The sequence below is a fragment of the Castor canadensis genome, chromosome 9 (genome assembly GCF_047511655.1).
Source record: "Castor canadensis chromosome 9, mCasCan1.hap1v2, whole genome shotgun sequence".
NCBI classification, from domain to species: domain Eukaryota; kingdom Metazoa; phylum Chordata; class Mammalia; order Rodentia; family Castoridae; genus Castor; species Castor canadensis.
In genome coordinates, this window is record NC_133394.1 from 51,225,116 (window position 1) to 51,245,285 (window position 20,170).

The 20,170-nt window shown below is 37.4% G+C and overlaps 1 protein-coding gene across 12 annotated transcripts in view; it reads right to left on the minus strand.

The window, feature by feature from the left end:
• LOC141410877 (uncharacterized) overlaps positions 1-20,170 on the minus strand; it is a 137,070-nt gene that overhangs the window by 91,265 nt on the left and 25,635 nt on the right. For 9 of the 12 annotated variants that reach the window (XR_012435674.1, XR_012435671.1, XR_012435673.1 and 6 more), the window contains exons 6-7: positions 3,837-4,074; positions 2,227-2,395 (exon numbers count right to left, since the gene is read on the minus strand). The gene's annotated coding sequence lies outside the window, so the exon portion shown is untranslated. The remainder of the gene's footprint in view (positions 1-2,226; positions 2,396-3,836; positions 4,075-20,170) is intronic. The other 3 variants (XR_012435682.1, XR_012435681.1, XR_012435672.1) reach the window with 1 other exon arrangement.

Sequence of the window (20,170 nt, forward strand, 5' to 3'; positions counted from 1 at the left end):
CAGAAAAACAAGAACGAGAGAAAAAATAAAAATAAGGGCCAAAACTAATGAATTAGAGAACAAAAAATAATACCAAATATTGCTAAAAGAAAAATATGGTTGATTAGCAATGTAAATAATATTGAAAAGCCCATAGCAAATCTGACTAAAATGAAGCAGGAAAAGATGCAAATTAATAAAAGTATCAATTAGAAAGGGGAAATCACAATGAAGACCAAGAAAATCCAGTGAATCATTAGGGAGTATTTTGAAAACTTATATTTAAATAAATTGACAAATCTAGAACTGGTCAAATTTCTAGACACATGTGACAAGCCAAAATTGAGCTGAGAGGATGTTAAATGACCTAAATATATTTGTACCAACCAATGAAATTGAAGACACAATGCAGTTTCTCAAAAAAGCTGATAGATTCACTGCTGAATTCTACAGGCCTTTAAAGAAGTAATAGCAACACTCCTCAATCTCTTCCATGAAGTAGAAAGGGAAGGAATACTGCCAACATTATATGAAGTCCCATCCCCAAACTGGACAAAGGCACAAGACAAAAAGAATTATAGACCAATCTCTTTATGAAATTAGATGCAAAAATCCTCTACAAAATACTGGTGTTCTTAATTCAATAACATCAAAAAGATCGTACACCATAACCAAGTCAGTCTCATCCCAGAAATGCAGGGATGGTTCAACATATGCAAATCACTAAATGTAATAGAGTGTACTAACAGAAGAAAAGACAAAACCATGATCTCAATAGATGCAGGAAAACCCTTCAACAGATTCAACATTCTTTCATAAAACTCTCATGAAAGTTAAGAATAGCAGGAAATTACACAATATAATAAAGGCCATATACAACAAGCCTATAGCCAACATCATATTAAATGGGAAAAACATTGAAACCATTACTTCTAAAGTCAGAAACAAGAAAGGTTCCACTCTTTCCACTCTTATTCAACAGTCTTGGAATTTCTAGCTAAAGCAAAAGACAGGATGTACAAATAAAAGGAATTAAATATGCAAAAAAGAATTAATTATTCCTATTTGCAGATGATATGATTTTAATACGGAAAAGACACAGAAAATTCCACCAAAAAGCACCTCCTGCATTGTAGAAGGACACAAAATCAATTCACAAAAACCAGTATCCTTTATATGTACTGAGAATGAGCAGACTGAGAAAGAATATAAGAAAACAATACCATTTACATTAGCCTCCAAAATAATTGAATGCCTAGGAATAAACTTAAGGGAAGTCAAAGACGTCTACAATGAAAACTATAAGCCATTTAAGAAAAAATTCAAAAAAGCCTACAGAAGATGGAAAGATCTCCTATGCTTATGGACTGGCAGTGTCAATATTGTGAAAATGGCTATATTACCAAAAGCAATCTACATATTCAGTATAATCCCCATCAAATTCTAATGATATTCACCCCAGAAATTACAGGTCACAACACACAACTTCACACTATATTTCAAAGCCATAGCAATAAAAACTGCTTGGGATGGCAGAAAAATGGACATGAAGACCAATGAAACAGAAGACTCAGATATGAAACCATTCAACTATGCCCACCTGATTTTTGACAAAGCCACCCAAAACAGTCAATGGAGAAAAGACAGCATTTTCAACAATTGTTTCTGGGAAAACTGGATATCTGCATGAAGAAAACTGAAACTAGATCCACATCTTTCATCAATCAATCAAGTATCAATTCAATGTGGGTACTAAGGTAGAAAGGAGAAAAATAGATGGGATGAACCTATTCAAGGTATAATACATATGTACATGGAAATGTCACAATGAAAGTCTCTGTATGATTATCGTAAACACAATTTGTCTTTTTTTACAAAAAAAGAACAGGAAGGTAAAACATCATGTCTACAGATTGGCACCAATGGGAGGGGGGAAAGATATGAGGAATGGGTATAGCAGGGTGAACATGGTAGAAATACTGTGCACTCACATATGAACATAGAAAAACTGAAGCATGTTGAAACTTCCAGGACTGGATGTGTAAAGAGGAATGATGGATGGAGTGAATTCAGCTATGATAGATTGTAAATGACACAATGTACCTCCAGTACAACAACAAGCAGAAAAAGTTACAGAAAATGTAGCACTTCCTTTTACTCACAAATGTATTTCAGAGTACATGATAAATTACAGTTATCTTAATCCTCACACAATATTTGTCTTGTATAAAAGAAGCAGATACTTACTTCCTTCTTGGTGTGAGGAAATAAACCAGCCTGTGTGAGAGGGATGATGGAAAATGCATCCTGGCAGAAAAATACTCCAGGCAGCCTCTTAGAACTGTCAGTAGCTTCTATCTGACAGCCAGCAAGAGAACAAGACTTTGGTTCCACAATCCAATAGAAATGAATTGTGCTAAAAACATGAAAGAAAGGGAGGGAAGGGGAAGAGATGAAAAGAGTGAGGGAAGGAAGAAAGAACAAAGTAAAGGTTGAAGGGGTATACTATCGTAGATATTAACAATTATGTTAGCTTTTACTCAGTGTGCACTGTGACAAAATATATGAAAAAGTCAACTTAATTTGAGGTTGATTTGGGCGCGCATCTCTGAAGTTTCAGTCCATGGTCACCTGACCCTGTGTTTCAGGCTCTTCCTTGGTGAGACAGAGCATCATGACAGAAGAGTATGGCAAAGGAAAGCCACTCACATTATGGCAACCAGGAAGGACATGCATGCATATGGGTTGCGAGTGGAGAAAGAGACAGAGACAGAAAGACAGAGAGAGACAAGGATGTGTAGTGAGGTTAAGATACACCTTTCCAGATCATGCCTTCAGGCACCTAGTTACTCCAACTAGACACCACACCTCCTAATAGTTTGTTCAATGACCAATTCATTAATGAATTAATTCACTGCTGAAATTAGAGCCTTCATGATCCAAGTATCTCTTCAAGTCCCAACTCTGAGCACTTCTGCATTAAGGACAAGCCTGCAACACATGAGCCTTTGAGGGATACTTCCTATACAAACCATAACAATCACATACATATTGAAGCAAAAGAGAAATGCAAATTTCAACATTACAACAAACTTCAAGTACATTCTAATATCATTGAGTGCAAAGTTGCTGAGAAATTGCATTGTCATATTGTCTTAAAGTGTCACTTCACAAATTGCATATTAAAAAACTACAAAATGTCTGTACAATAAAAAAAGTCTGGCAATACCACCTTAACCAAGTAATCAGAATTACACTAGCAATGAAACAAATTTGTACCGTGTGCGCACTTGAGCCACACGGCATTCATAGAGAGACATATAATTTTGCAGGGTTTCTATCATTTAACCAGAATCTAATCATAAAGAAGCAATCAGATCATTCTGCAAAACAACAGACTTGAATGGTTCAAAACCTCTCAATGTCATTAAAAAATCAAATGAAAAGGAAAAAAAGTAAAACATTTCTAGAACAAAGGAATAAAATAGACCAAATATAACTAAAAGCAATAAATCAGTATGTTCATAAATTGAATGCTGGATCAGTCAAAAAGAAACGCTATTAAAGACATTTGGGGCTTCCTCAGTCTTTCAGGCCCTGGGGAGAGGTCTTCAAATCTCATAGACTTAAACTCTAGACCCTGGGAACAAGACACTTATGGCTCCAGGCTTTTGAAACTAGAGACTCACTTTCAGATCTCAGGTCAGAGCAAGCTTCAAAGTCAGCAGCCCTGCACCCGATAACTAACATGGCAGCCCAGGAGCTCAGGGTGTCGGGACCCTTGGCAGCTCTCTGGAATGCTTTCCCCCTGGCCTAGCTGCCTCCCCTTTGTAGACTCCAGCCTTCTCTAGTCTTACCTCTACTGCTTTCCTCCTTCTCAGTACTTCCACAGTTCTTCACAGCCTTGGCAGTCTCCACTCTGGCGACTTCTTAAACTCTTCAGCTGCTTCTTAGTTGCTGTGTGGATCTTGCTCACATCCTGGAGTTAACTCTCCAGCCACGTTCTAGCTGCTTCCTGATTCCTGGGGCTTCAAATCTGAGATTTTGTCTCCTCTTAGTGTTAATAAAACCGTGTATTTCAGTCGGTGAAAAAGGCTACAAGAGACAAAAACACCTTGAAAATACTCCTTTACACGGCCCAACTTCACAAAAAACGCAGAGCAGCAAACACAAAGACTAGGGCATAGCCTGCTTATATAGCTATGCTGGGATTGTAATTCCACCAATCCCACCTTAGCTTCCACTTCTACCAATCACAAGCCTTGTATTTTACCAATTACAAGCCTTGCTTATGAACCAATCACAAGTCTTACATTACACCAATCACAGGCTTTTTCCTGAGTCACTAAGGCTCCACCCCTCCCATCATGAGTGACAGTAGGTTCAGGGTCATGGAGAGTTGACAGAGGAGCTGCTTTTTCCTACATAACGCTTTCCAGACTCTTTTACACATCCTCAAGGGGAAAGGTTTTGTGGAGAGGAGAAAGGAAAACAAAAGCAATGAATGAATGTTTGAAATTTTACGGGTAGTTTTTGTGTTCAAATTTTTGTCATTGAAAAGTATTGTGGAATGTTTAATGATTTGAAAAATCAGGATGTCTGTGTTTTCGTTAGTTTATTAAGCTATTACATGGTGGTTGGTTATTCTTTTGATATCATTCTGTCCACGTAAGACAAAAAAAAACCTTCACAAAAATTAAGATCTGAAATATGCAAAAACTTTATGCAATTATATTAAATTTCAAACACAAAATATGTACTAACTGATGTAATGATGTATAAATTGATTTATTATGTGGACACAATGTAGAATTGTGCAATTAAAAACTGTTTTACAAATTGCAGAGTATGACCGAGGATCCCATGTTGAATTGAGAAGAATCACTTATTGTTAAGGAAGTCCATCCTCACATATAATTTAAAAATATCAGCACCCCTTGGTACATTTTTGTATTTGAATATGAAAGGTCTTAATGTAAACTCCATCACATGTTCTAGAAATGATTAGATAAGAATGAAATTGTTGTGACCAGAATGAATTGATTCCAATGATAACTCTGAAGAGAATAAGAAAATTAAAAAATACATTAAAATGTGTAGGTTTTCAATTTGATCATTCAGTACTGCCTGATTGTAGTGAATAAGGAGAGGAAAAGAATAATCATGCCTTAAAGAAATGATTTTAACAAAAGAAGAGATTTTTGCCTGACGTATTTGGGGTAGGTATTATGAAAAACAATAGTGGTCCAATTGTAGTTTGCACATAATTCCACCAAATTCTTTCTTTCATTGTAAGATTTGCATTCTTCAAAACTGTAGCTTTACAGAATGGTTAAGTCCTTCCACTATTCATCTTTCCCACTGTCTCAGAATTAAGTGTTGTTAGTGACAAAAACCTAATTAATCATATTTATGGTGATAACCATGACAGCTCCAGGTAGGCTTTCTTAGAAAACATGTGCTTTCCTTTACATGAAAGCCTCACAAATGTGACTTCTCAGGCCCTGAGGCTTTGAAGATAGATTATTGTTGTTTCTGGGGAGAAATTATAAGTTAGGAATGTAATAGTAGTAATGATTGTTGGTAGAAATGGACTAAAGTCAGAATTTTAAATTCAATTTTGAGATGACTATTTCATTATTTTAAAAATGTGAATTCTCTAGCAACTCATGCATTTAATCACATTCTATAGTTCTAGACTGTTCCCTGTGTGATTAGAAGGAGAAATTCCAAGAAGACAAAATCTGGACCAATGTTGAGTGTGATAATGAATTAATGTGTTAGAGACAGAAACTTAATTATGTCATTCAATTCACGTTCATCAAAACCTACAGAAATCTGCAGGGCATGGCCCAATTTGTAATGTTTATAAGGAATATTTAGTTCAGTCATTTTAAAAAGATCTCTTTTTATTTTGTTTAGTCAGATTTTAGAAATGGGTTTTTATCAGTTGTACAATTCTTAATTTTTATTCCAACATAATTTCCAATTGGTATATTTGAGTAAATATTTTCGAACTATAGTCACTGAACTTTACAAATTAGGAGACTGATGTAGTTTATTCGATAAAAGGATTCTTTTGTGTTCCCATCTTTTTTTTAGTATGAAGACACACTAAGACACGACCCTATCTAAGGATAATGTTTTCTACTCGATAAGATAAAATTCAGAGAATTACAAAGAAAACTAATTTTATAGAGGCAATTATTAAAATGTTTTAATAACATACCATAACAATATAGGTGTTTATTAATTAATATATTAAATACCATGGATTAGCAACCAGTATAATATCTGTATAAATTCAGCATAGAAATGAGAAAAATTGTACCTCTATATACATGCCACAAAAATATTTGAAGAGGAAAATGTCTATGATTTCCAAGGGGAACAAAGGCTTAGGTAAATAAAGGTAGAGTTACCACTAACATTTATTTGTAACTCACATCCATAACAGAATGGCATTAGCATTTTAATTAGGGATTAACTAAAATGAATATGAAATGCTTTCTACTCAAGCCTGTGGAATCTCTGAAATCATTCATAGGCCTTTGGGAATTCTTGGACTTAGGTAAAGAACTGTTGATCTGTATAATCTTCCCTTTATCCTGATAAGAATACTGAGATCATTCCAGGACTTAGTTCTTAGTGTTAGGTAGTAAATTACCTGGACTGGAGCTAGAAACCTGGATCTCCAGGTTGCTTTTCTCATACTCATTCTGTAACAAACTGTTCACACAAAACTCAGCATGAACTCTTAGAGTAGTATGCAATTCTACTTTCAATTATGTAGTTATTTTAAAAATAATTTGTAAAAGCCAAGCATTTTGCAAATGATTGGAAGACTTTTTGTAGGTGAACTGTGGGGGCTAACCAGTTTATGGTATTCATTTGCTTCCTTAGCACTTGTGATGGAGAAGCCAAAGAGCAGCTTCTATTCACAGAGAAGACTAGGTACATAGCTCTTTTCAGAACTGAGGTTTCCTGTTTCTGTTTTTCATGATTTGTTATTCTTTCTGCATAGGTCTCTGCATCTAAGTTTTTATAATGATGAAGATTATAAAATGTCAGTGCAGAGGTTCACATCTATAATCCCAGCACCTTAAAATGCAGAGATGGGAAGATCATGGTTGGCAACCAGCTTAGGGTGGGTGGCAGGGAAGGTAGTGAGACTCTGTGTCAAAGAACAAGCATGCCTTGCAATCCCAGCAATGCAGGAGGTATACATGGGAGAATCACAGTTCAAGGCCATCCTGGATAAAATCATCAGATTTTATCTGAAAAATAAGGCAAAAAGGTCTAGAGTCATAGCTTAAATGGTGCAGTACTCACTTAATAAGCACAAGATCCTGAATTGAAAACCTTAGTACGGCAAGAAAAACAAATATGGCCAGGACATCCATCAAGTGATGGTTGCTATCAAGAACCACCAATCAAAGCTACACATGGTGATACAAGACTGTAATCTCAGAACTTGGGAGACTGGGAGATGACTTAAAGGCCACCATACAGTACATAGTAAGACATATCTCAGAATAAGTAAATAAATAAATAACACCTCTGGGTAAGGTGATAGAGCCCTTGACCCCAGCATTGGCAGCCCAGTCCATAATTATGAGTTTTAGGCAATTTTCCAGAACAGAAGTCCAAAAATGAAGACTCAGACCTTGCCTAAATGGCAAAGAGCCTACACCTCTGCTAACATAGGGGTTCTGATCATGTTATGGTAAATATAAAGGGAGACTAGAAAGGAATGGCAGGAACTTGGGTAGCAGAAACTGATGGGGCAGAGTGCCAGCCCCACTTCTCCAAGATTAGGCTATCTATCAGATAACCGTGATTTCTCCCCATCATTCTCATGACCCTGGTAGAAAAAGTGGTCACTGCCCAAACCTGCATCCTTCTGGGAGTTCTGCATCTCCAGCAGCACATCAGTGGGGTACTCTGGGAGCCAAGCCACCCCAGCTTCTCTTAACACTGGCACCACATTGTCAGTGAGGCTCACCTCTTCAAAGTCACTCTGTTCTTGGGAAGTTCCTGGTGACCCAAGTGGCCTGAGGCAGGCTCAGAAGCAGGTTTCTGGGACTCTGCCAGGAATTTTGACCTGCCAATCACTGGGCTCAACCACAAGCAGCAGCATTGGTTCCTGCTGGTCCATCTTCATCTCTCTTTTGTCTTGGGCTGACCAGCTGGCATACTACTTTTTGTCTAGGTGTTGTGCCTTCAGTACTAAAGGGCAATGTACTCTGTGTTAGTGCCCATCTCTCTGGAGATTTGGACACAGCAATGTTGCAGAACCTCCAATAGCTCCCTGAACTCCAGTATCTCCTGCACAAACTCCAGGAAGCACTTCCTAGCTTCTCCCTGGACATCTGAATGTCCTGGTAGCTCTGCACATACGCAAAGTTACTCCTCCTCCTGGGGGTCAGAGCTGCCAGGTAAGCCAGGTGCCAGCAGCTGGCCTTCTGCTTAGGAGACTGCCTGTGCAGCTGTTCATGCTCTTTCTCACTACTGGCAAGAACAGCATCAAAAAAGTCACCATTTCTTCTTGGCTATGTAGATACTTCGGGATATTGAGATCAGACCGAGAAGCCTCTCCACCCTTTCTGACCTTGTGCACTCCACCCACTTCAACCACGGACAGCCAGGAGGCTCAACTGGGCCTGCAGCTGCTGGTTCTCCTAGCTGATGGCTTCCAGCCACTCCTGGGTCTCCTGAAACTCCCTACAGACCTTTCATCAGCCATCTTGCCCTGAACCTTGTCCAGGAGCTGGGTCTGCATCAGTAGCTGATGGTGCAGTGCCTCCTTCTTGGAGGTCTATTATTAGGTGGCCGTGTGCTGCTGCATGTGGGCCAGGCAATGTTCTCACTGCTTGTGCAGACTCCAAGCCTTTGGGCTCTTCAGCTCCACTGCCTCCTTCAGCTCTGCCAGTATCTCCTGTAGCTGTACCACCTACTTGGCCAGCTCCTTCTTGACATGTTGTGCCAACTGCAGAATGCTGGTGAGCTCCATGTTGTGACTGGGCAACCTGATCAAACCATTTTACAGTTCAGGGGAGCTACTCCTTGAACTCTCCATTCTGCAGAAGCATGCAGCTGAGGGTGGTGCAGTCCTTCTCCAAAGTCTCATCTTGTTGTCTTTCACCTGCTGGTTTCAGATCTTGGCTGCCCGCTCCAATGTTAGCATCCTCTCCTCCTGTTCCTGGTTCATGCAACTCAAGCTCTTATTGTCCTGACCCTGGGCATGCAGCTGTCCCAACAGCATCTCCAATTCCTTCTGAAGCAGCTGGGCCTTCTCCTGTAGGCATTCTTCTGCCTCAGATCGACCTGCTGGGGACTCTGGATGTAGTGATTCCACCAGTTGGCTTCTCAGTTCAGCCAGCTTGCTCTTCAGCTTGGACACCTGATGCATGCTGTGCTTCTTCTAGGCCTTCACAGTGCACTGCTGCTCCAAAACTTCACGGTGCATATTCTGCTCACACATGGCCCTCTCTCCTCTAACAGTCTCAGCAGTTCAGTCTCTCCACACTTGTACCTGTTACAGCATCTCTATCAGGTTTGCCATGTGTCTCCAGTTTTCCTGCCTCTCCATGGGCTGCTGTAATTTCTGGTTACTCCTGGGAGCTTCAGATCTGCTGGAGAACTATAGGAGCAGGAGTTCAAACATCTCCAACTTTTGTGGTTCCTCCATTGCAAGCCGCATGGCCACTTTCTTGGTGAATACCACTTGAAGCCTCTGCTCCATTCCTGACTTCTGCTCCTTCACATCCTCATTGTGTGCCTGGTTCTAGTGCAGTTCCTGCTTCAGGGCATGTCACTCTTTGGTTATCTCCTTATTGTAGTGTCCACCTGATTCTTCTGTGTGGATAAAGCAGACACACTCAGCTCCAGCTCTCTCATACACTGTTGTGCATACTGGAGGTGGCTGGCAAGAGCTTCAGACTCTTCTGCTTTCTGCCTGGCTGCCTGCTGCATGTGGGCCAGAGCTGTACTTCAAGTCTGTTTTCTTAGACACCAGGATCCCTATGGTCTGAATGTGAAACTGCAGCTGTGTCTGTAGAGTTTCTGCTCTTCAGTTGACTTCTGTTGGCATTCTTTCTCTTTCCCCAGTTGGTCCAAAGTGTCCTGATTCTGCTGTTTCCATTCAATCTCACTACTCAGTTATTTCTTTGTTAGACAGCTGGAGTCCAGGGCTACTGATAGTTCTTGACCCAGGCTCTCTGGATCCTTCTGGTTAGTACAAAACGTGAGTCTTCCCTGTGGATGCAAGGTACAGACTCAGAAACAACACCATTCAGCTGGTGAGAAAGCTGTCTCAGGCTCTTGGTTGTAGACAAAAATCTTGGTCTCACCAATCCTAGTTCTGAGGGGATACCTTTTTTCCTGATACCAGCATTAGGAGAAGGGACACAGTGTCATCAACATGTGGTGTATGAGTACTACAGTCTCTGTGCACATACTCAGGTCAGTTATAATCACCAGTAGTGGTTGTCTCTGGTTCACTGCCAGTTTTTTTTCTTCACTCCTGCAGGAATACCAGATCTGTTCCTCTGATGATATTCTCTCTACCTTTTCTAGGCAAGAGCCTATTTCCTCAGCCTAGTTTCTTTGCCATCCCATAGCTGGAAAAGGTGGAGAAGAGGGCACATCACTACAGTCCCAGAAATCACCGTGGTTGACCTCAACAATCCCCATGAACTTCCTTGAACAGCTACAGGCCATGGTATCAGCTAGAAGAGGTGAACCCAGATTGGTACTAAGCATCATGGAATGTGGGCATGGCCAAAATACTCCCATTGAGAAAGCTGACCCAACCCTGTCTACATTGTTGGGCATGGAGTTGGCCAACCCTAATTGGGTTCCCATGTACCAACCATACTTTCACCTTTCAAATTACCTCCAGGTTATCCCCATCCAGTGCTCTAGTTAGACCCTTTTCCAAAGCACACACACTTTGAGGGTCCCTGATCCCAGTAGCATACCTGAACCCCTTCCAGCTTGATCTGCTCTAAGTCTCCTCTTCCCATCCATCTGTCCTTTAGAAATCCCACTGAAACCTAGTCTTCTGCTCTCAGCCCAATCAGCCTCCTTCTACCAATTTCCTGTCCAAAATGAACTGAAGTTTGCCATGAGCCCTTCTGGTTCCCCAAAAGTTGGTCTGTGTCCTTCCACAGCCCTTCTCCATCCCAACAACAGCTCAATTGTATCAGCCCTTGTCAAAGTCTTCCCTCAGAAGACCTGTTCTGAGAAACACCAGGTCATTTCTTAATCCCTCCCTGTTGGAAACTCCCAGGACCCCCAAAGCCTCTTGGAAAGGAGTGGAGTCACTTTAACTTTTGTGCCACAGCCCTAAAAGAGATTGCAACAGTCCAAAAGGATAGTTCCTGAACTCCCCTGTTCTCTCTCTGTGTGGGCCTGGGAAAACCAGGTCCTGAGAACATGATGTTCTGCACTTGGGCTAGTAGCCATAGCAACGTTTACAGCCAATCCTAGTACGGAGGTCAAGGGAAACCTGGGGACTGCCATGTACTCCTTCCTGCTTTTCTGCACTGCTTAAACACAATCTTCAGAATATAAATGACACCATCGCTGCCTGGCACAATCCCGAGTTCATGTCATTATTTGCCACTCAAGCACCCAAGACCACAGTTGGAGCCCCTGCAGCAGCTGGACTGCAGCACCTCCCCATTCCCCTTCCATTCCTTCAGCCCTCCATTCATCAAAGCAGTGTTCCCCTCAACATGACTTTTCATCCTCCCCTTTTCCAGGCACTTTCTGCTCAGGGGTTTCCCTCCATCATCTCTAATTTTATTAATTTCTGTTTTCTCCCTTTTTCTTTCGGTTAGTACTAAAGGGTTGGGCAATCTTGTTTGTTTTTTCAAAGAGCCATCTTTTGTTTCAGTAATTCTTTATATATGTACATACATATTTGTTGTGGTGGCTGTTCTTTTTCTTTAGTCTCCATTTCATTAATTTCTGCCCTGATCTCTCGTATTTCATCCTCTCTGCCTACTAACTCTAACATTTGAGGAAACACTTCTTAGCCATTGCTATATCAAGATTCTCTGACATTGGGCTGGGGGTATGGCTCAAGGTGTAGAGCACCTGCATGAGACCCTGAGATCAAACATCAATAATTACAAAAGAAAAAAAAAGTTTCTGATAATTTCTGTCAAAATTAGTTGATAAACAAATAAAATGGAAAGTACTCCATAACTGAAGTTGACTATTATAGGAAAGTTATATTTAAATACCTTATGTTTTATGTAAGTGCTTCACCACCTGCCACGTTGGTAGGGTTTGTATTTTGATCAAAAACTTAAGAAGCAACATCCTGGGCTACATATAAAGTTCAAGGCCATCCTGAGTACTTGGTGATTCCCTATCCTGTCTCAATGGATCAAAAATTTAAAAAATTAAAAGAGCAAAATACATTTGACAGTTTAAAACGTGAAGTCACTGAAAACATAAGTGTTCTGGGCACTTTTATTTTGTATGAAGTAGTGTAAATAGCACAGTGATGACTTTCAGTTGTGTTATATTAGGCCACCATAAAATAGGCAATTTTATTAATGACACAACTTTATATTCTTTGAAATGTTTGAAATTAACTTCTTTTTTACTATATTGGGGATTATATTCTGCCTGAATTATAAATTTCATTCCTTCATAATATTCATAAGAATTATACAGTATACCGTATAGCTTATTATTGTCCTTCAGATGAAACATTAGTAGTACTGCTCAATAGTAGTTTAGGATGCCTCTTTTTCAGCACAAATGAAATACACTTCTAAATCTTTTAAGTAAAAGATTTTTTAGATCTAGTATACATTTTTGTACTAGTTTTTTCTTTTTTATTGTTGTACTAGGGGTACATTGTGACATTTCCCAAAGTTCGAACATTGTATCACAGTTGAATTCACCACCCTACCTTTTTGTACTTTTATTTTTCACGTAACAGAAATCTGAGTATTTCTGGTGCTAAGATAAGTAAAATCTAAAGAAAGTAACTCAGATTTAAATCAAGCTTGTTCCCTGAAACTGTAATATTCCTGGGAAAGAATTCAAAAACCTTATATAAATGCTTCATATTTATTAGGAAAATTTTCTAAAACAAGCAGCAAATTATTTCCTTATAAGATTATAATTGTTTATGACAATCTGAAAGGTGAGAGCACAGTGTGCTGCCTTGATGAAGACCACCAATGTGTGACTCCTAACTCTCTCATTTGAATGCTGGGAGACTGAACTGAAGGGAATATATTCACTCTAAGCATCAATTTTCTACTATGTAAATTAGAATAAAAACAGAAGAAATCCCAACACATAGGTGCTAGAGCAAGTAGAATCTGAAGAAGGCATATCAGACTTAAAAGTGTCTCCTCTAAATATAATATTTCTATCAAATGACTCAAGGTACATTCTTACAGATATTCAAATCAAAGGAAACATGTGCAAGTAGTAGTTTTCAAACTTGACATTGTACGAATATTAATCAAAAGAATGATATAATCATGTATGCCAGCTTCCAACTTTTATCAAAAAATTGATGTATGAATGTGACTGTTTTATCTTCCAATATGATCTCTAGATGATCACTAATAATTATAAATAGGTATATAAATCATACAACCTCACCAAAGTTCTGTTTCCCCACTTAAAAATAGAATATATTTACTTTGTTGAGATGACTTTAGAGCTTTTATATGTTAGCTACTATTTGATTTTTACAGTCAAATATACCATGAAAATGCTGCCAATAAGGACTTTACATCTAATATAAGAAATGTTACTTCAAATCTGAGTAGTATATTTTTTGAGAAGCATAAATCAGTAAAACTATAGGGGCTTTGGAGAAAGAGAGAGGAAGAGAGAAGGAAAGACTACAAACACACACACACACACACACACACACACATACACACACACACCCTTTGGTCCTTAATTCAGTACAGAAGACTTCTATAGGAACAAAGGATTTAATACTTAACCTTTAAAGTTTGGATCCCTACTTATTTTGGTACACATTAAGCATAAAGACTTATAAATTACAAAGAGAAAGTAAATTCAAAGGTAAGCTTACTTCTGCCACACAAGTTTGATAATTTCTCTATAAATAGTACCCTCATTGAGAAGGCAGTTCATTTATATGCCATATGTGACCTGCACTACCTAGCATTGTCTTCCATTATATATTTCCTGATGAAGTAACAGGTGGATAGTTAAGACTGGCTGATGGAGGAATGGCTGATGTATCATGGACAGAATCTTTTGAAGTAAAATGCAATCTGTGATTTGGCAAACTCAAATGTAAACATTATGCATTTTTAAGAAATAATTTGTTGGTGCAGGTACTTACTCATGCACTAATTTCTCACAAAAATGGTATGTAAGAAAAATGTATAGATATTCCCCCTCACAATCTACATGAAACATATGAAAGTTATTTTATATTTAATTATAAGAATATTCCCTATCTTTAAATAAATGTTTGGTTTCCATAAAGTGCCAGTCAACAAGCACTATTAAGCCAGCAAGTATTTATTAATTCTAATAGGAGCACAGCACTGTATTAAATGAAAGAGAAAAATGTAAATATGTTATTTATATTAAAGACAGCAGAATAGAAAGAAATTCCTGCAGAAGAGAATTTACAAGTGAAATGAGTTCAAATTTTAAAAACTCCAAAATCCATATAGTGGAAATAATCAAATTAATTAAATTGAATTCAGTATTCGAATTAATCAAAAAGTTGCACAAACACACCTATCCTTGACCTTAAGAATTATTAACATATCAAAAAGCATATGTTATACCAAATAAGGATGTTATGAATTTTAGTTTTACTGTTAAATTAAACCATTAATACAACTATCTGGAACTTTCTCCAATATAGATCATATTCAGGACACAAAGCAAGTCTCAACAAATTCAATAAACTTGAAGTAACCCCTAGTATCATATCGTATCACAAAGGATTAAAACTAGACCTGAAAAATAAAAGAAACTGCAGAAAATATTCAAACACATGAAGTCTAAACAACACATTGTTGAAAGACCAGTGGGTGACCAAAGAAATAAGGGAAGAAATTAAAAAGTTCCTAGAATCCAATGAAAGTGAAAAAGTATATACCAGAATCTGTGGGACACAGGAAAGGGTGTGCTAAGGGGAAAGTTTATAGCTACAAATGTCTCCAGTAAAACACAGAGAATTCTCAAATGAACCATCTAACAATGCACACTTTAAGCTCCTAGGAAACAAGAACAAACCAAACCCAGAACCAGCAGGCAGAGAGAAATAACAAAGATCAGTACCAAGATCAATGAGGTTGAGACCAAAAAAAACTATACACAGAACCAATAAAACAAAAAGTTGGGACATAACCACAAATACTAATGAGATTTAGAGGCTCATTACACAGTAATTTGAAAACTTTTATTCAAGTAAACTGGAAAATCTAGGCAAAATGGATAGATTTCTACATACATATAACCAACCAAAATTGAAGCAAGAAGATATTAACCACCTACATAGACCTAGTAAAGCAATAAAATTGAAGCAGTAATAAAGAGCCTCCATACAAAGAAGGGCCCAGGACTTGACATACTCATAGCCAAATTTTATCAAACCTTTAAATAACTAATACCAATACTCCTCAAACATTTCCAGAAAACAGAAAGGGAAGAAACATTACCACACTCATTCTATGAAGCCAGAATTACATTCATTCCAAAACCCAATAAAGATGCAACCAAAAAAGAGAATTATGGACCAATATCTTTAATGAATATAGTCATAAATATTCTCAACAAAATACTTGCAAATAGAATTCAACAACACATCAAAAAGATATGCTATGACTAAGTTGTTTTCATTCCAGGCATGCAAGGATGGCTCAACATATATAAATCTATAATCATAATATAGCATATAATAAAAAGCAAGGATAAGTAACACATAATTCTCTCAACAGATGCGGAAAAATCCTTTGACAAAATTCAACACTCTTTCCTAGTAAACATTGGAAGAAACTAGGAATAGAAGGTATGTTCCTCAACACAACAAAGGCTCTATATGGCAAACCTATAGCAAACATTATACAAAATGTAGAACAACCAAAACCATACCCATATAGTCAAGAACGAGACAGGGATGCCCACTTTTCCCACTCCTGTTCAATACAGATTTGGAATTCTTTGCCAGAGCAATAAGACAAGAGAAAGAAATACAAGGAATTCAAATATTGAAGGAAGAAGTCAAACTATTTTAAGATGACATGATCCTATATGTAAAAGACTGTAAAAATACTACCAAAACACTATTAGAAATTATAAACTCTTCCAGACAATTAGCAGGATACAAATTAACATACAGAAATCAATAGACTTCCTATATACCAATAATAAAGAGACTGAGAAAGAAATCAGGGAAATAATCCCATTTACAGTAGTCTCAAAAACAATAAAGTAATTTGGAATAAATTTAGTGAAGGAAACCAAAGATCTTTTTAATGACAATTGTAAACCACCAAAGAGAGAAATTGATGAAGACATCAGAAGATGGAAAAATCACCCATGCTCGTGGATTGGTAGATCAACAATGTGAAAATGACCATATGACCAAAAGCCATCTGCATGTTCAACACAATCCCTATCAAAATTCCAATGACATTCTGCACAGAAATAGAAAAGTCAATTTTGAAATACATATGAAACACAAAAGACCTCCAATACCCAAAGTACACTAAAGGCATCACAACACCCAATGTCAAACTATATTACAAAGCCATACAATAAAACAACATGGTACTGGCACAAAAACAGACAAGAAGACTAATGGATCACAATATAAAACCCAGAAATAAACCCATGAAACAACAGCCAACTGATCTTTGACAAAGCAGTCCAAAACATCATCTTAAGCCAAGTTAGCCAGGCTCAGAAGGCCAAAAAATCATATGTTCTCCCTCATATGTGGATTATAGACCTAAAACAAATGCAGTAATATTATTGGACATGGGCCACACACTAATGGGAGAATGCATACAGAAGGAGTAGGGAAATGGAAGGAAACCTAAAACTTAAAAGGGGTTAACCCACAGTAGGGGAGCGAATAAAGTAATCTTAAACTGTCAGAGACCACTATGGGAGGGTGACTGGGAAGTAGTGAAGAGGTCTGGCAGAGATGAACTGATGTGTGTTGTAATACACATGTGCATGGAAGCAAGGCTAGGAATCTCTCTGTATAGCTATCTTTATGTCAAACTAGAAAAAATGATATGTCTTTCTTATTATCTCTTGTTTTCTCTGCAACAAAATTGGACAAAAGGACAGAACAGTTTTTTCCTAGAAGCAAGAGCAGGAGGGAAGAGGTGGAAGGGTGAAAGGGGTAGGGGGCAGGGGCTAAGGTAGCCCAAACAATGTATATACATGTGTATAAATGTATAAACAATAAAAAAACACATTATGGAGAAAAGACAGCCTCTTCAACAAATGTTACTGGAAAAATTGAATATCCTCATCTAAAAGACTGAAACTATATTCCCGTCCTCCAGTCTGTACCAAAATCAACTCAAAATGGATCAAAGACCTTAATATAAGGCCTGAAACTATGAAACAACTCCAGGAAGTAGTAGGAAACACACTGGAACATAAAGGTATAGGAAATGACTTCCTAAATAGAACTCAAACGGTCCAATATCTAAGAGAACGAATGAACAAATGGGACTGCATTCCAACTAAAGAACTTCTGCACAGCAAAAGAAACAGTCAAAAGGCAGCCCACAGAAAATCTTTTCCATTTACTCATTTCATAAGGGACTAATATCCAGAATCTACAGGAAATGCGAAAAACTCAACCCTCAAACCATCAACATCCCAATGAAGAAATGGACATAGGAATTAAACACAGAATTCTCAAGGGAAGAGATACAAAAGCCTAATAAATACATGAAAAAGAGTTTGACTTCCCTGTTTATAAAAGAGATGCAAATCAAAACACTTAGATTTCATCTCACAACATTTAGAATGCCCATATTCAAGGGCAATAGTAACAACAAATGCTAGAGATGATTTGGAGAAACAGGGGCCTTTTATACACTGTTGGTGGGAATAAAAATTGGTACAATGACTATAAAAAGCCATATGGAGATGCCTCAAAAAGATAAAGATAAACTGCCATATGATCCAGTGATACTACTTCTGGACATCTACCCAAGAAATGTAAGTCAGAATATAATAGAGAGACATGTACACCAATGTTCATCACAGTACTATTCATAATAGCCAATCTTTGGAATCAAGACAGATCCTCTACAACTGATGAATGGATCAAGAAAATGTGGTATACTCAGCCTTAAAGAATAATAACACCATGTAATTTGAAGGTAAACTGATGCAATTGGAGGACATCACGTTAAGTGAAATAAACCAGGCTCAGAAAGACAAAGGCCACATGTTTTCACTCTTATGTGGAAGAGAGATTCAAAAAATAAATATATATAGAAAAACAAGCATAATCATATACAAACTCATGTGGAACATGTGTGTTTCACTGGAACTACTCTATGGAACTCTGGGAAGGAGTGAACGGAAAAGAGAACAACAAAGCCTCAGAAATACCGTAAAGCAACATCTGTGGAGATAGAGGATTTAAGGAAGTTGAAAATGGGTGGTGGATGGCAAAGGGATAAGGAAGACTAATGGACCAAAGTAAAGTATACTCACAGTGGGAATATGCTGAGAAACCCCTTTGAACATCAACTTACATATTAGTAATGAATGACAGGACTGTAAAATAGGTAGAGTGTGTGTGGGGGGGGTACTAGCTGAAGGGGTGGAGGGTGAATGAAGGAAATTAAGGTGAGAGTATATAGTTGATGGGCTTCATATACCTATATGAAACAGAATAAAGAAACCTCTTGCAATTGCCTTATGTGCTGCAGGGAGGGGTTTGAGGGGAGAGACAATGGTGATGATATAACTAATGTGTAATATAAGCCTAATCAGAATTGTCATTATGAATCCCCCCAAATAATGAACATATCCTAATAAAGAAACCAAACAGAACTTTTCAGAGAATGTGACAGCCTGATTACAAAACACATATGGAAAAAAAAAAAAAGAGAAACTACTCAAAGAAAAAATGTCAGGTAGCAATGTGACACTGGTTCAAATTGGCAAATGAAGCAAAAAGAAAATTCAGACAAAGACTCCCACAGACAATAACACTTAATATGTGACTAATTTTGGGATTACGTATCACTGAAAAATAAGATAGAATACTCAATAAATAATGCTAGGATAGTTGGGAATTCATACTATTTAGCACCAAACTTTAAAAAAATAATAAATCAACTTTGGATATGGCAAGTACTTAAGTGTGAATACAAAAACTCTGGGAAGAGAAGAATTTCTTCATGACATCAAAATACACACTACATATGGAAATATAAATTCAGTTACATTAAAATTATCTGCTTATCAAGACAAGTAAAATAATAACCTTCTAACTAGGTGACAACATACATTAAGCTTATAATATCAAAGGTTTTTAAAAAATCCCTCTAAATCAAGAAAACACAAATGACTTAATGGTAAAATGAGCAAAAATACAAGGAAAAAAATCATCAAGAACTCCATGTGAGGAAATATTTAAGAATTTCTTACTCATGTAGAAAATTCAGTTTCATTAGTAATCAAAGAAATACAAATTAAAGCCACAATGAGACATCATTCCACATATATCAGAAAAACAAAAAATTTAAAGCTAAAAAAGTGTTCCCCCAGAAGTGGAGCAATGAGAACTCCCACCTCATGCTTGTAAAAGAGTACACTGACACAAGCACTTTATAAAATAGTTGGGTATTTCCTAGTAAAACTGAAGGTGCACTCTCCCTATACCTTATTTATACCGCATAAGTATATTTCAGAAACTCTTAAATTGTGAATCAGGAAATCTGCAATAGAATATTCCCAGTAGCACACAATCTAAGGAGCCAAAGATCCATCAATAATAAAGTAGATCAGTAAGTTCTGACAGCCATTTAATCAACTGTTATATTTCAGTAAAAAATAAACAAGATAGATCTAGTAAAACTGTTACTCTACTTCCACATAAATAAGATTCAAAATAAGAAAAAGCAAACTTTATTTATGTTTATAAACATAAATAAAAGTATAAAGGAAA